We start from the raw sequence: 19,095 nt of genomic DNA on the forward strand, positions 1-19,095 counted from the left end.
CTAGGTCCTTTAGATATAAATATTTCAATTTAATCATGTTAGCCTTTTAGTTAAACGGAACAACATGCATGTTTATAAGGAGAGAGCCATGATCAACTATTCTAAGGGATAAGATATCTAAGTCCAAAATAATGACTTACTATGTATTTAATCTAAAAAATAGGGGGAGAAATTCTTTCTTTTTTTACTTAAATTTAAATTAATAAAGACTTAAAATGCTATCAAACAAAAAATTTGGACAGGGTAAAGAGCCCCTCACACTGTGTATGTAGGTCCATCCCTGCATGTTTAGGAATGGCAACGGAGCGGTTTCAGGCCGGGGATTTGTCTCCCGTCCCTGTTTAAAAAACTTGTACTCGTCCCCGCTTAAAAAAATCGTAGAGATTTAAACGGAGATCCCCATCGGGTAATCGGGAAAAACTGCGGGAAAACAAGTATTCCGTTTAGTATAAACGGTTATTTAAACGAGTATCGGGCTAGATATAAATTTAAATTAAATATAAATATTATATATATATATATATATATATATATATATATATTTTTAATATTTATCGAGCCAGATATTCAGGTAATCGGGGCGGAGATTACCAAATCCGCCTCCTTTTATCATCTCCGAACCCAATCCTTTTAATTCGATTTTCGATTTTTTCCGACGGGTTCGATTTTTTACCATCCCTATGCATGTTTGTCCCTTCACTAAATTTTAAAACTCCGAAGAGTACAAGGAGCGGGATAGAATTTAACCTTCTTATTAAATGAACAGTGCTCTACTTTCTCCTAGGAAAGGAGAAGACAAAAGTGAGGCCGTAAAGAAGAAAGTTAACCCGAGGGGACAAGATCTTATCATGATCTATGTATAATCTATTAGAAAGTACACAACACATATCGTGGAGTAATAACACACGTATGCATGAGAGATGTACCGGAAGTAGACATGGTGGAATGGGCATCATCGCCAACTGGTTCTTCTTGTTTCTTTTAGGTATGTAAATAAATTGAACATACACGAATTGAGGTATGTTCATATTTATTATTTAATAAATAAATGAAAATAAATATAACATAAACGAATAATTTTTTGTTCATGTTCGTTTATTAAGGAATATAAATTGTTTATGTTTGTTCATTTAATAAATAAACGAACATAAACAAACACGAACATAAACAAACAGGAACATAAATAAACACGAACATAAACGTTGGAGACCCTACCTTCCATTGTTATTTCATGAAAAATAGTCGACAATGCAAATCAATCAAATCTACGTTATTCTAATAAATTCACCAGCTAAAAGTTTTTTTGACATCAATGTCAAACTTTAGTGAGGTTTGTAATTGCCATTGTAGAAAATTTAACTGCATAAAGATTTCAAATTAGACTACAAGGCAATAACATAGATCCGAAATCCCTTCGATGCTACATATCGCAACTAATATTATTGCTAAACCACCATTCAAAATTTTAACGTACCTAAAGTCTACTCCACAACTAAAGGTCACACAAGAACTATGAAAACAAAAGTTAATTGTCAAAGTGTATTTTCTACTTATTAATGGGTTATTACTGGAAAACCCATTACTTCTGCTATTACACTCTTTTTCAAAAATTGCATAGAAACATTTATTTTGTTTTCTGGCAAATTTTATTATATTTTTCTCTGTACTGATGTTCATATACTTCCGATTTTTACCTTTATCTTCCCATCTATTTCTAGAAAGAAGTATGATGTTTTATTGAGTTTTAGATGTGAAGATACCCGCAATAACTTTACATATCAACTATTAAGCCAAATAAAACAGAGAAAGAGATGAAATAGACATGTAAACTTCAGATTGCACTATAATATAACTTGTTTTGAAGTTTTCAGCGATTGTTTCCACTCTCCAGTAAACATTAGGGTTTGAGAAAAAAAAGGAAAATGAATATAGGTGCGAGGTACCTCACGGGTTAACATATTGGATTTAATCTCCAAATAAAATTGGGCTAATTATGGAGTTGGTCATCAGAATATCAGATTAATTAATATTTTTAAGATACTTACAAATTGGTCACCAAAATTGATTTAAAAAGATTAGGTTAAACATAGATGAATGAACATAAACGAACATAACCAAACGAACATAACTGAACGTTTACGAACGTAAATGAAAGAACGAGATCTATATTCATGTTCGTTCATTTAATTAAACGAATACAAAATCTTGTTCATGTTAGTTCTTTTAATATATAAACGCACATAAACGAACTTCCCGCCGCACGGTTCATGAACCGTTCGCTGAACGTTCAGTTCATTTACAGGCCTAATTTCTTTGTTGTCCTCGAGTGTCCTAATAAGACTTGGCTACTTATTTTAGTTTTAGTCCCTCAACAATACTGAAATTTGAGACTTAACCAAGGAACTAAAACAATAATTAAACCTATAATTAACCAACCCATCTTGAATAGAACTACACTTCAGTTCATCCGAATTTTGCGCCAGACATGAATGACGTCCAATTCAGACAACAATAGACTGTGTGCAGGAAGAATCAGGGCAGGGATGGATATAATTTATGTATTCTTTCATATTTTATATTTAATTTTTAAAATTTTATAAATTCATTGTCTATATAAAAATTTGCGTCCGTCTTGATCAAAGTAGATACATGAAAAACACTGCGTGATGATCTTTCGAGAGCAATACGGGCAGTGGGACAAGACGTGGTCACCCATTCACTGATGTTGAATCGCACACAGTTTCAACTGAAAACATGCAATGATCAGGTTCTGCTACCTGCTTCATGCAGAGATTATTATTATTTTTCAATCGAGAATCTTCCCCCCCCCCCAAAAAAAAAAATACCGAGCTGTCGTTTTTTGTTTGATTCTTACAAGTAGACGAAGTAATGTCAATCACGGTTTGTATCATTGTACGATGGTTTGGTTCCTGTTCCTGTTTCTTACATTGATTGGCATTGGTGAGAGTACTTCGTGTTTTACCTGTTGAAATTCACTGATCCGGTAGGTTTATATGTATAAATTCTAGGGTGAAATACACCTTACTCAATTATTAGTTCAAAAATAAATTAGCTTATTTTTAAAGTTATAATTTAATCAATCAATTAAAAATCAGGATAAAGTACAAAAACAGTCCCCTAATTATAGGGTATTACTTTATTAAGTCATCGATTATTAAAAGTTGCAATATGGTCTTCCGACTATAGAGAGTTATTTCTTTGAATCAATTGACTATTAAAAGTTATAAAATGATCACTCAACTATTCATTATGTTTCTAACTCATCATTTTTTGTTAAAAAATTGACAATTGCTTAAGTTGTGCGATAATCTATCAACTGATACATGATAAAATATGATCTCATAATCTCAAACGACTATCATATCTCAGTCAGCATGTTAACGCCCAACTCAGACGATCGTTAATTTTTTAATGGAAAATGACTAGTTTGTAACATAACGAACAGTCGAGTGACCATTTTATAACTTTTAATTGTCAAGTGACTCACTAAAGCATTATCATATAGTTAAGGGACCATTCCTGTACTTTGCCCTAAAAATCATTATAAATAAGTTATCTATCATAAAATCATGGGTAAAATACGCACTTAGTATATAAATGATCAGTTTTGGTATATTTTAGTACAATTTTCAAATTTTTTTAAAATAATGCATAACATTTAGTTTTATTTCATTTCAGTATCCGCTGTTAAAAAGGTAACGAGTTTAGTACCTAAACTATCAGTTTTAGTCTGTTTTATTACCTAAACTTTCAATATTTTCAAAACTTAACATTAAATTTTGAACGCATGTACTAAAACGAAACAAAAACTAAAGTTTTTAACGTCGGAGTACTAAAACGAAATAAAAACAAACTTTAGATATGGTTTTGAAAAACTTGAAAGTTTAGGTACTAAAACAGGTTAAAACTTGTAGTTATGTACTAAACGTATAATTTACCCTAAAATCATTGTTAGGTCATACCCCCCCCCCATAACTTAATTATTTGATCTTGTAAGGGGCAGCCGTGCATTGAGTACAACATTCACTTGTCCTGCTTTTGAAACTTGAAACCGACCCATCTATTGCCTCCTTCATTCAAGATGGCCGGTCGACCAAATCAGGTCGAATCTATGGCTGATCACGACTACACAGTTTCGTGTATGGGGAAAATCAGAATGGCTTCCAGTGTTCATGACTTAACTCGGGTTAATTTTTGTAAACAAAATTCACCCTTCATTCCACTCCAATAAATCTAAAGGGCAAATTATAAATTCCGCCACTCAATTTTTTTCTCAATTTCGATGATGAAGCATCTTTTTTTAAGTTCCAACGATTACGAGGCGAAGAAGAGTGAAGCAAATTGATTGGACTGTTGGTACTATAGATCTAAGATATGATAAATATCAGTCTTTAATTCTAAAAATATTTATACCCTAACATTTGTGTAAATTACAAGTTAAGTTTTATAAAATCTTAAGATTTACCAAATAAACTCTGAAATTATACATAAATTCATAATGTTCCAAATTTATATGGTGGCTAGTTAATGGGCAAACAAATATAGCTTTTTACATCCATACTCGTTTACTATTCACTAAACTTATATCAATCGCCGTTCCGATTAGAACAAATACAATAAATAATTCACGAAATTGTATATGTTTACCATCCATTACGAGTCGTGTTTTAAGAGCCACTTCATTTAGCCGAATAATTAGGCGTCGAGAACAACCGGACTAACCGACACAAACCTCACATATAGATGACCGCCAATAGCTCCAACAGAGAGCTAGGCATGCATTATACTAACCCTGGAGTGAACCCTACACAGGCAAATATATGGTTTTTATAAGCTTTTTTAGTCGCAATTATGATTGGACACACACTTCAATGGTCAAATTCCGTGATTAAAGGGATAAGACTTTGTATGTCAACCAGGTTATAAGCCAATGAGGGTAGGCAGCTTAAAGTATTTTTGCAAGCATGCGGCGGTGCACGTTTGGGGGCCTTTTTGAATGTCATTTGTCTTTCAAGAACCCTTTTTGGCTTATTCTGCCATTGGAGCTTCGGTCATTATTGGAAAAGGGTGAGCGTGAATGAAACATATCTGTAGTGGGGCAAATGGCAATGGCTAGAGATTCTTAATGAAGAGTATAAGTCGAGTCGTAATCTATAATTTTGTATCACTTGAACCTTACACCACTCTTCCTCTACTTTATGGTATTCTTCAACTGGCGACAAATTTGGTCTTAATCATGTTGAAATTTCTCATGTTATAAGGTTTTCAACCAATAAAAGTGCTCGAATTTTTTTCACCAAATAGATTGTATCACGAATTTTCGAATCGAGTCAAATGAACTTTGAACCATAATTTTATATTCGTTTGTTAATTGTTTTCTGTATTTTTATAAATAAGAGATCAAAATAATAATTTAATGATGGGTATTATAATTAATTTAGGGCCATAGACCCCCACCAATGATACCCTTGTCCCTTTCTCATGATGATGGGTAAACTAATCAGATGGAAAGGTTGAGGTGGAGGATAGATGGTGAACCAACCTTCCCACTAAAACTCCTATTGGTATAAGAAAGAAAGGTTCATTAAGCTTATCTTTATAGAGAAATAAGAAAGGGGTGGTGGAATCTACTTTACTTAAAGAAGAAAACAACCCCCCCCCCCTAAAATAAGTACCCCCATGCCCTTTGGATAATCAAGTGTGGCAAAAAAAAGCCTACTAAAAATAAGAGATGCTAAGCTACTCCAAACCCTTTTCTAACCTTTCAATTATAGCCATAAACCATGTTGCTAGATCTCATCAAGGTTAGAGTTCAACACTACATGCCAACTTTTAATTGGAGCATCCCTAGGGTGAATCTACACTGTTTTCTCTTCAAGGAAACTACATGTTTCGTACTTAACTATTACTTTTGTTCTGTTTGATACAAAACTTTCATTTTTATCAAAATCGTATTTAACCTTACTTTTGTTTTATTTCAATACCCGTCATTGACTTTTTGTTTATTTTAGTGGCTAAATTTTTAACGGTGGGCTATTAAATAATTAAGTATGATTTTGAAAAAAAATGAAAGTTTTGGTACTAAATGGAATAAAAGTGGTAATTGAAGTACTCAACGTGTACTTTACCCTTTTCTTTCTATAGTTTCATAAATTTAAAATTAAGGTTATTCGAGTAAAAATAAATTATAATTTTATTTAATTAATAAATATTTTTAATAATGTAAAATAAGCACTTTATTAAAAATAAATTTATTATAAAAATAATAGTAAAATCAAATTATCATATACAGTTACAAAAATTAAAATCTATTATATATATGTAAATATAAAAATACTGACACTGGATATCACTGTCAAGTCTAAAAACAAAAACCAAACAACAACAGTGTTTCTCACTTTCTGTATGATTATGATATTTTAATACTGTTCATGATTGTTACCTATTTAACTTTTAAATAATTTTTTTAACAGTGATGAGTATAATGTAATATTTGTTTAAATATATTTTAAATTATTTAATGTTAAGTGTTTTTTTCGTGGTATTTTTATGTTTGAATTCGAGGCCAACGGCGGAATACGGCAGGGATATGATGGCCATGATATGCGAAATTTTGAAAATTTAATTTTAGACCCTTAAAATTTATAAAAACATAATTTTGACCACCTCAAACTTATTAAAAATCATATTAAGGGTTGTTTGTTTGTCTCTGAATTTGTTTCGTACCTCTAAATGATTCAGTGCTGACTGATTCATCACAGAAGTATATTATGAATGATTCAGAGTCATTATCAAACAGCATGTCACATTCAGAGCTAATTCATGCAGAGCCTCTGAATCATCAGCATTTGAATCATCAACGCTTAATCATTCTGAAGTAAACAAACAATCCCTAAGTTTTAAAATTTTAAATGATATAATTAAATCCCTTCCATAATTTTTAAAAACTCTCATTAGGCTCTCAAATTTTTAAAACTTTTAGTTAAACTCTATTTAAAAAAAAATAAACTGAGCTTTTCAAAAAATTTAAACGATCTTAATTAAATCCCTTCCGCCACAAAATTAATTAATTTCTTAAATTCTAAAAAAATAAAATAAAAAAAACAATATTTAAGGATAAACAAGTCCCCAACCAACCTTTGCCTCCGGTTTGGTCATAGATCATAAGAACATTTACATATGGAAAAACGAAAATCCATGCAGCATTTTTTTATTAATCTAAGGTGATAAAAAATAGTATATGTTTTTACTATTCTTAATCATTAATAATGAACATTCAATCACCTTAGTATATCGCTGGTACTCAAACCCGTGATTTAATTAATCAAATGACTATTAAAAAATTCAAAATGATCCTTTGATCATATAATGTGGCTTTGTTAAGTCCTTTAACCATTAAAAGTAACAAAATGGTCACTCAACTATTCATTATGTCTCAAACTCGTTTTTTTTCGTTAAAAATTGACGGTTGTTTAAGCTGGACGTCAACATAATGATTAAGATATGATAGTCTTTTGAGATTCTAGGATCACATTTAACATGTTAATGTTCGTCTCAAAATACCTTCATTTTTAGTGGAAAAGGATAAGTTCGCAATATAATGAATAATAGTTATTCATTTTGTAACTTTTAGTAATCGAGGGACTCAACAAAGTAATATTCTATAATCGGATGACCTTTTTTTGTAACTTTTAATAATCGAAGAACTTCATAAAATAGTGTCATATAATCGGGACCATTTATATACTTTACCCTATATTTTATAATTTAAGTATTAATTTATATATTAAAACTGTAGGAAGAAAAAAAAAAACAAAAGTTAAATGATTATGAGTAAAAATGTTAACCCTTTTAATGTAGGAAGGATATATGCAATAGCTGAGGATTTGATTCCTTTTCCATGTCTATTCTCGTGTTTGCATCCACAATCAAAAGGGTAAGTTTTTTTTCCCCTTCAAAAATCATCAAAATTTTCTTTACTTTTTTAAAAAATTAACGTAACATTCAAATTATTTTTTTATTGTGATTATTTAGCTCAGAAAATAATTTTAATATGATTTTTTATCGTTAACCGTTATAGTACTGATATGTCAGTTCACAATGTTGACATGTCAGTCCATCTACCATGTTTGAGTTATCAATTTAACCTATCTGTCATGTCATTCGTCACGTTAATCTGTCATCATGAAAGGATGGAATGTCACGTTAGTACTATGAATTGCCTGTCATCACTGTAACGGTCAACGAATAAAAATATTGATCAAAGGAACACATTAAATTTATTTTATGAGCTAGATGATAATATTGAGAAAAAAATAATTGATAATCGTATTAATTTTTTTTAATATAGAACCTATTGTATCTTTTATCTTTTGTTTTATCTAGCGGTGGGCCCAGTCTCCTCCCCTATGGGCTTTTGTTTGCCAGTTTTGCTCTATGTCCTCTCTGCTTCTACTTTCAACTGATCTTACCAAAGTTGTGATGAAATTTGGTCAGTGTGACAAGGTGGCTCAGCTGTACGTTTCTGGATTCTACCTAAATCATTCAATTCCTTTCATTACTTTCTTCAACCTTTTGGCTAAAATGCCGAGGCTCTGTGTACCACTTGCTGCGGCAAATGGTATGCAAATTTATTGCTTATTGTCCTAGCTTAAATATCGCGGCAAAGATTTTATACACAAGTGTAGAAAATGAATAAAAAAAAACATATATTTGTGCAATATATTAAAGGTAAAATACATCACATAGTCTATGTACTTTTGGGGAAAAAAAATAATGTGACATTTGTATTAATTTTCTTTTAACGTGGTCATTCAACTTAAAAAACAAATCCAATATAATCTTTTGACCAACGTTTTTCGTCGTTGACCGTATAGTACTTGTGTGTTAGTTTATGATGTTGACATGACAATTCATCTGTTATGTTTGAGTTATCGATTTAGTCAATATGGTATGCCATCATTCACATTAATCTGCCATCTTAAATTGTCATGTCAGCATCGTGGATTGTCACGTCAATACTGTGAACTGCCACATCAACTTAGTAACGGTCAACAACGGAAAAATTGGTTTATCGAGCCACCTTGAGTTATTTTCTCATTTAGAAAGTCACATGAGAGAGAAAAATAATACGAGAATCACATTGACTTTTTTTTCAAAAATACAGGGATTGTTGATGTCTTTTTGTCTATAATAAAGTATTATTTCATGTAATATGGTATTTTTTACAAATGAAATTTTAATGCAGTCTTATATTTTATTCAAGAACTCTTAAATTTTAAATAAGAGTAGACAATAATATTAAAATCCGTTGGTGATGTATGAGAAAAATACAATTTTAAAATGAGGAGCGTGATGAAACAACGCTGGCTTTTAACTTGTCACGGAGCGTCCCTCCCCAGAGCAATAACCAAGGAATCCATCTTGCCCTCGAGGACCACTTGATAATTAATTCTCATCTTTTTCACTTCACATTTTGGCAAAATTTGAATTGCTATTTGGCAGCATTAAAACTCACTTGAATTTATAATTTTTCAATTACAATTATTTTTTTATGTTTATAATTAGATCAATCAATAATGTATAAAGTATTTTTAATTTATAAATAAAAAGAAATGTGAATAATTCAAATGATTAGAGACTAATTTACTGAAGTAGGGAAGATTTTTTAGCCAAAAACTTGTGGTGGTTCCAAATGACAAAACTTACAAAGTAGGGTTAAAAGAGGAAACCCAAAAAAAATATTATCTAACGGCCGTTGGCAAGTGGGCTGACGGCAGTTTCCTTGCAGGGACTAGGAGGAAGGCTGGTTTTTCCAGAGGCAACAAGGCGTTGCACAAAGCCTTTAATTCTATTTCCGTTAGTCTCCGTCAGTAACCTCTTCCCCAAACGGTAACGACTCCACCCCTCTTTCCTTCAGTACCTCCTCCATTCGCTGCCCCACCATCCTTGCCGTCCCCAGTCCGTTTGCCTGTACGTTACAGTCCGTCAATCTTGGACGATCGTTATTAAATCCAAAATTAAAATTTAAAAAGAAAATAGTTGAAATCTGTTTGGTTACCGAGAAATCTGAAGAAAATTTTCTTAAGATCAAACACAGAATTGAAAGTTAAGGGTATGAGTACCTGAATTCGAACGTAGTCGGTACGGTTCCAACAGAAGGCGTTCCCCAACATCTGGTCCACCGTTTCCGAGACTCCGTCGAGCGCAATGTCAACGACGGAGGAAGTTGAGCATTCACCGTTAATAGGGACCTTTGATCTTCCGCAGGATGGACCGTTTCCTAAAGATAAAACCATCAGATCCTCGACGCCGTTAACGGAAGGGAAATCTCTCTTGTTATGGAGCACGTGCGTGACGGAAGCGGCAGTGGGGTTGTTCATGACCAAACCTCCGTCCACGGCGGAGCACGAGGTCTTGCCGTCGATGGAAATCAATCGGAAAGGTTTGAATAGGCTCGGAGTTGCTGACGTGGCGCGGCACACTTTCCAAAGCTCGAAGTTGAAGGTGGGTGATTCGGAAGCGTCGGCGCGAGAGAAAACGAAGGGCGCGGAAGTTTTAAGGTCAAAGCAAGGAACAAGGAGAGGCTTACACGTGTCCTTCAATGTCAACGAGGTTCCGTCTTCTCTCTTAAACATTTCCTTCAGCGCCTTATCCATGCTCTTGCCGGAGAATTTTTCCGATTGCGAAGAACTCCGGCGATCTTATTAACTTTAAATAGCTTGGAGTTGTTCAGCGTGATAAACTTGACAGCTTCTCTAGCTGTGAAAAGTGGATGGCCAGTACCATCATCGGCAGAGAGCATGGCAGCAAGAAGCACCGACGCCAGTGCCGGCGATCATATCAAAGAAATCAGCAATTTGAGTATGCGGATCACCGGTTTTGAGGCGGATCTGCTCTTCAAGGTGAATAAGACCGGCACCGGCGACAATGCCGGTCGTTCCACCGCCATCGATGCTGAGGATTCGAGTCTTCTTCGTAGGTTCACAGTGCGATAGCCAATTTTGCTCCAATTTCGTGAAGATCTCGAAAGTTGCCTTACTCAGATCCATCTACTGTGCTTCCTCTGTTAGGGCAAAAGTAACAAAGAAAACAAAAAAAAAGCTCCTTAGAACGAACAATTTAGTTTTTCTTTTGCTTTAATTGACGGTTTATGCGTCTGCCGATAAGCATAATGGCGACAATTAACAAGAAAATAAATGCTTCTCAATCTCATTAACTGCAAATCTCAGTGGCCTGGGTTTTTGCAGTCTTCTCTGTGGGCACTGAGTTGAGCAAGAAAGAGTTAAAGAATCGGAACGAGTGGGGATATGAATAGGAGAAATGGGATCGTTAGGTTTGGCCTTTGCTGGTGGTTCTCTATATATATGCGCTGAGTGCTGCTTCTGCGATTGTTCTTTCCACATTTGTCGTTTTTTTCCTTTTTATTTATTTTTCTCTGTTTTACAGAGAGTTTACTTTTTTTTAGTTGTACCGTGAGGGTCTTACGTGTTTCGACTGTCCTCGCACGTGTTCTTATCGGGTTAAGTGAAGCGCCAAGTTCGGCTTCTCAACCGGCTCGGCTCACGCCTCCCTTCATTTATAAATGGCTTAACTATAAAATAAGTGTCTAAACTATATTATTTTTTCAAATAGACTTTTAAGTTATTTTTGAATCATTCGAGTGTCTAATATTACAATATTATTACTTTAGGAGTATGATATGTAACCCGCATCGACCATCGTCGTTTGACATCGATCTTACCTCCCGCCAGAACCTTCACCTTATGACAAGCTAAACCTGACAAAAAATGTTGTATCTCCAATGAAGGAAACGACAAAATCACGTATTCGACAAACTCAAACTCTCAAATTAGTGACACCTAGGTGATAAACCAATGCGCACGACAGTAAGATAGATGACAATTGGTTAGGGAGATGGCAAGGGCGACGTCGGTGGTCGTGGTCTGCAAGTGGTTTAGGGTTGGTGATTTGGGATTTTTTGGTATTTGGGGATTTTTTTTAATTTAAAAAAATAGTGTCTTTTTATAAATATAATTTAAGAAAAACAAAATTACTAGAACATGACATGTGTTGCTTAATAGAATTATTATAATGATCGTTATGTCCTGGGCACCTAAATGATAAGTTTGTAACGTTAGATTAAAAAAAATGTCTGGATACCTTTTTGGGAAAAAAACAATATAGTTTGAGAACTTATTTATAATTAAGCCTTTATAAATAAATTAATTAAAATTAAGGAGTTTAATGCCTTAGATTTAATTTCCTTGATATCATCGCCATGCATTTCAGAACCTATAAAATAATTATTTGAATTTTCAAAATTTAATTTTAGATATATATCTAAGAGACACATAGTACAATTCAGTGATTATTTATATTATTCAAAAATAATATATTACAATGTCAAATATGCATATTTAAATTAAATCCTTTTTAGGTGTCAAATGTTGTTCCTAATTAACCTTCTTTTAGGTAATACCTTCCTTATTTGGCTAATTAATGAGTTCTAAGGGTTAATAGGTTGCATGTGTGTTTCCAAAAACCGGGTTGAAGGAATCACATTCAAGTACGAACACAAGATTTTATTGGGAAACTTAATTTATTATTAATGATCGTTATGTTCTGAGCACCTAAAATGATAAAGTTTATAATATTAGATTAAAAAAATGTTTGGATACCTTTTTGGGAAAAACAATATGGTTTGAGAACTTATTTTATAATTAAGCCTTTATAAATAAATAAATTAAAATTAAGGAGTTTAATGCCTTGGATTTAATTTCCTTGATATCATCGCCATGCATTTCAGAACCTATAAAATATAATTATTTGAATTTTCAGAATATAATTTTAGATATATATGTAAGAGACACATAAGTACAATTCAGTGATTATTTTATATTATTAAAAAATAATAATATATTACAATGTCAAATATGCATATTTAAATCAAATCCTTTTTAGGTGACAAACTGTTGTTCCTAATTAACCTTCTTTTAGGTAATATCTTCCTTATTTGGATAATTAATTGAGTTCTAAGGGTTAATAGGTTGCATGTGTGTTTCCAAAAACCGGGTTGAAGGAATCACATTCAAGTACGGACACAATATTTTATATTGGGATAAACTTTAATTTATAAAATTTTAGGTGCGTTCTTGAATTTATAAAATCTTAGGAGACGAAAGTATATATTCAATAGAAAACACATAGAAAAAATCTGAAATATATGATAATTTTAAAATTTTAAGGGGGTGACTGCCCCACCCACCCCGCCTAGGTCCATCCCTGGTCCCATCGAAGCTAAAGTGTACTAATCGACCCATTTCCATTACTTCCTAAAATTAAACAACTATAAAATCATAAATCGAGAAGAAAACAATATCTGAACTTAATTCATCATACAAAAACCTATATCCCATACTAAAAGCATGCTTAAAAGACCTAATGCCATAATCTTTACCAACTATATCAATGAGACATGGATGAGTTAAAAATACGTGAATAAAACAATAAATGTTTGTACAAAAATTGCTTGCTTCATCCATGGATGCAGGTCCTAGATAGCTCAAAATGGCTGTCCCTTTTTCCCATATATATGGGGCAAAGGGGAGGTAAGATAGTACCTCCGAATTATGAAATGCCCTCCGTAAGAGACCTAGATAGCTCCTTATCTTTAAAACCACACTGCAAATCTCAGTGGTAATAATTAAAAGCATAAAATGAAAAAGTGGACATTTGGACATGGAATTCATGTCGCATCTATTTTGAACAACTACTTATTCTAAAGAACATGAACTTACAAAAGTAAATGTGTCCAACATTTTCATTGAATATGAGAATAAACCCATAGAGTCGTACCAGTGAAATCTAAATGAGAATTTAATAAAATATGGTATATGTACGTGTATATGGGGACACGTATATCTGCTTGAGATTGGAGAAGTCCAACATTTCTGCAGGTGGTGAACCCAAAGTATACGGCCTAAGACTTGCATTTAGGCCTAAACCCCAAGCCACCCGATCTGATGGAACTCGTTGTTTCAAATGTAAAACTAGCCTATATTACAGGCCCTAAACAAATACGTGGACCAGGGCCGACTTTGACGATGGTATGATGCCTGTTCGGTCCTGAATATTAAATCCGAGTTTTGAACCGATTTTGGTTTTGTTTAGGAATAAAATATTAGCTGACCCTATTCTCATATGTAATAGGGTATGGGGGAGGTAGGGTAGTAGGCTGCCCCCAACGCTAGGTTGAGAGCAACTTCCGTGAAAGACCTCCAGCAATTATGAATTACCCACAGTGAGACTCGATGTTTAAGATTGCTTTTGCGTTTAAAACGATTTTATTTTTTTACAAAAAACACTTTCATAAGCATTCTCAATAGGATGGTGGATGAATACAATTTTGTGCATTTTACACTGCACCAGTTCCAATTAGGACAGGGATGAATATAAGTTTAGTGGGTAGTGGGCATAAAAAGTCATATCCGTAGTGAATAGTAGATAGATAATGGGTATAAGACCTTACCCGCTTAGCATCCACCCGTTTTGCTTCCGTCCGTCCACTAATTATCTACTATATAAATTTTGGACCCTTACGAATTTAGATATAATTTCATATACTATTCTATAAATTTTAAAGGACGTAACTTGTAATTTAATCAGATGTTAGGATACAAACTCAATCAGTTATTGGTTTATTTTATCATGATTGTTAATGAATGTGTTTGTTTTATGTTTTGTTAGTTATGTAATCCGTGAGGTTGTTGTCAGACATATATGGGTAGAAATAGGCAAATACGGGATAGATGATGGGTATCCAGTCGGACAGCGATTGTGGAGATGAATTTGAAAGTATACTCACATAAATGAATATGATTTAAAAAAATTTTATCCACTATAAAGAATAAATAAATGATAGATACAAAAATAATAAATATATATTAAAGACGGAAGAAGAGGTCTCCGCATCTACCCGCCCATTTTACATCCTTAATTCTCAAATTTACTTGTATCTCGAGGTGGATATAAAGAATTTATTGGAAACTTCCAACAATTAGGAGACTAAGGAGAATCGATAAACTAGTCAAGTATCTATCCCAGTTCCAACCCTAGGACCCTACTAGTTAGGGGTGTATTTAGTTTGGTTCGTTTTATATTAAAAATTGAACCGAACCAAAATAAACATATTTTTAGAATTGAAACCGAAATCGAAACCGAACAGTTAAAAAACTGAATTATGTGAAACCGATTTTTTTTTGATTCGGTTCAGTTTATCGGTTTTTCAATGAAAAATTCACTTGAAACTACAATTTTTTTAAAAAAAATTATTTATTTGGTTCAATATGGAACAAATGGGTTCTATATAAAAAACCCGAACCAACCGAATCAATAGAATTGAGATTTAAAACCAACCCGAAAATCGAACCGTATAAGATCAAACCGAACCGAATCATTTTATTCAGTTCGTGTCGATTTTTCGATCTTCTCGATTTCGTTGCTCAATCCGACTACTAGAATCGATTCCTTTTAATCTAATATAGTTTCTTTATTTATTCAATTCATGGTCCAACTATATCACATTCGCATCCCTTCAAAAGAAGATTACTTTGTCTCTTCTTCACTTTAAAAAAAATTAATTTTGATAAATAATTTTTACATATAATACTTTCATAATAAATAATAAATGAAAAAGGATTGATCTTTTATTGCCACCGGTCCATCACCCGTTGCTTTTAAGTGATGGTCGTATGGAGACTTAACTAAATCATTAGGTTATATTAATTTATGCATTCTGTGTGATTTCTAGATTTAGTCATTGTCAAAGAAGTGAAGTTAAATGTGGATTGCTCACCATATAATAAAAATCAACATTAAATAATAAAAAAAGGTCCTTGGACCTTGCTGGAATCGATATTTTTGAAATGTTTTGGGCAAAGTGATGGGGGTGGTACCCAAAACAGGATTAAAAAGAAACATAGAAAAAGACATTGACTTGCATAGTTTGCCGACGCCATTTGGTCAGAGAAAAGGATTGTTTGCCGGTTCAAACATTCAATCTATTCAAGAAATATTTTATCAAAAATATTAATATTTTTTTAACAGATGAAATAGTTCCTAAAATATTTTTTTTATCAAAAATATTAATTTTGACAACTAATTTTAGGAAGAAATCAATATTAATATTTTCGGTAAAAAAAAAAATAATGTTTTAAATAGCGCTTTACCGAAAATGTTAAACATTTTAGAGAGCACTTAATATTAACATTTTTTGTAAAAAAAAAATATTTTAGGTAGCGCTTTACCGGAAATGTTAAAAAAATACTAACTTTTTCGATAGCGCGTTTCCTTAGCAGTATATCAAGGCCGCCGCACCTGAGATATCCCCATTTTGAACGAATCAAGCGACTGTTAGTAGTAATTTTTTTATTCTTTGATGTCTTTAAATTTCGGCAACAAAAAAACTAGAATATAAGTATTTAATATTAAATAGTTGATAATTATATTGAATATAACATCAAATGATCGATAATTATCTTTGAACAAATATTTTTTTTATATTTACCCGTATTAATCAAAAAATCTATTCAACCTTTCGTATTATATGACCAAATATACATTTCTTCATCTTCTTTAAAATTATTTTAAAAATAGTTTTTAGGTATAAAAAATAAAGATATCCTTTAAAATCTAAACTTAGAAATAATAAAATCAACCACACGTTAATAAAATGATAAAAAAAAATTATATTAACTTATTATTAATTTAAAGATTGGTATATGTTATTTTAAAGGTTCAAGGGTCATTTTTGCCATGTAGTGGACCAATTTATTAAAATTTGCCCTTATCGTATTTTCGTATCAATTTAACTCTTAGAGTTGTTTAATTAAATCATTATATACTCTATCCTAACTTGGAATTAAAACTCATTATAGATTTAGGGTTTAGAGGTTATTGGGTTTGTAGTTTGTAGTTTATGGTTTAAGGTTTATAATTTATGGTTTTAAGTTAGGAGTAGAATATAGAATGCTGCAATTGAGTAACATCGATAGTTAAATTGATGCAAAAATACGATAGGGCCAAAACTGATAAATTATGTCTACTACATAGACAAAAGTTACCATTTTGCCTATTTTAAAATTAAGAATTAATGTAGAATAATATTTATAATAAAAACAATTTAAAATTTATGAACTAATTTAAAATGACTACCCTAATTTATTACATATATGCAATTAACGCTATTTTTAGTACCAAGCTAAATTACATCAACGTGGTTCAAAGATCAAACCTTAAAATCTTGGATACCAACAAAAATGCCTTAATTACAATACCATTCAAGAAATAAAAATACATGATCAAAGGAAAGGGTTTAACAATATAAATATAGTGTACCATATACCTGAAAAACTTACCCGAACCCAATTACCCGAACTGATTTATCCGATCTAATACTCGATATTAACCCTGAACATGATAATCAAATTTGATATGATACTCGACCGATACCTGACCGAACCATACCCTATCCAAAAGCAACCCGAAACGAAAGAGAGCAAGCCGAATTTAACCCGACTCAAAAGTAACTCGAACATATTTAAATTGATAAAAGTTATTAAACTATAAATGATAAAATTAACAAATAAGAATACATATTTTGATTAGACTCATAACCATTTTAATCCAAATTGGCTTGATTTAAAGGTTCACCTAAACGAAAAAATCAACCGATCCGATATTGACCCGACCTGAAATCTAATCGATTCAATATTAACCCGACTAAAAAATCAACCAATATGGTATTGACCCGACCCAATATTGACCCGAAATTGAATACTAATTATTTTAATGATATGCATGTCATATAATTTTTTAGGTTTAGGAGTTGTTTTTTCCCGGAGTATACCTAATTTATAATTTTAACATTTACTGTATTTTCACAATAATTTAGTCCTAAAATTATTTAATTTCATTATCTTATACCTAACACTAACTTAAAAAAATAATTGTTAAACCCTAAACCATAGTCACTCAACTTTTAAACCTTAAACTCTATCTTAAAATCCTGTGCGATAGTAAAAATTTAAATATTGACATGATTAAGTAATTTAAAAGATTAAATTGATGTGAAAATATAATAGAAACAAAAATGATAAATTAAATTTACTGTAATAACAAGAGTAATCCTTAAATTAATTTTTTTATTAATAATTTATTATTTTTTAAATGGACCCAAAGCACTTGTCTCGATCAAACAGCGTACTACATTCACGTGGATTAGAGGGCAATTAAAAACCAATATAACAGAGTTGATGACGAGGTGGATTTTTTTCTCCATAAACTTTGATTTTAAATATTATTTTACTTAAGACGTCTACCAATATTTTATTTAATTTAATATTTAACTCTGCACAGTGGAAAGAAAGTGGATTTCTCTTTCTAGGGTTTAATATTATTTAATTATTAAATTCAGAACACAAAGAATCGTAAAAGCCAAAGAAACATGCTTTTATTGTTATTTTATTGGAATAATAAAATATTATGATAAAATAGGGATTAGTCTTATTATACTTTAAACAGGCCCTATAGAATAAAGAATTCTGGCGTACTAAGATTTATTTTTAATAAAATAAGGTATTGCCTTGCTTTAAGTTTTGTTTTTGCTGTGTCGTTGATTATTTAAATACAAATTTAGAAATTTTTTGAAACCAATTAAAATAATTTTAACTATTTAATATGTAATTTAATTGTTTAAATATTCACATGCAAGTTGACAATGTTGGCCACTGAATATAGAAAACAGTGTCTTTAGTGACAATAAATTGTTTACAACAACAACAAAATTGTATTCCCATAAGCAATGGGGTAAGGGGAGGTAGGGTAGTAGATTGTCCTCAACGTATGATTGAGAGCAATTTTCGTGGAAGACCTTCGGAAATCAAAAATTAAAATAAAGATAAAATACAATGCATGTATAAATAAATAAAGAAATACATAGTTGAATAGTTTTCATATGCAGTCTTCATATGCGCGTTTGTATTGGGAAGTACTCCTTGTAAATAAATCCCTGCT

General features: G+C 31.8%; 1 pseudogene; it reads right to left on the reverse strand.

Annotated features, from left to right (window-relative positions):
- Positions 1-9,687: 9,687 nt before the first annotated feature.
- On the reverse strand, positions 9,688-11,395 carry LOC120152088 (annotated as a pseudogene).
- Positions 11,396-19,095: the final 7,700 nt, after the last annotated feature.

Source organism: Hibiscus syriacus, unplaced genomic scaffold, assembly GCF_006381635.1.
Source record: "Hibiscus syriacus cultivar Baekdansim isolate YM2019G1 unplaced genomic scaffold, ASM638163v2 tig00111084_pilon, whole genome shotgun sequence".
NCBI classification, from domain to species: domain Eukaryota; kingdom Viridiplantae; phylum Streptophyta; class Magnoliopsida; order Malvales; family Malvaceae; genus Hibiscus; species Hibiscus syriacus.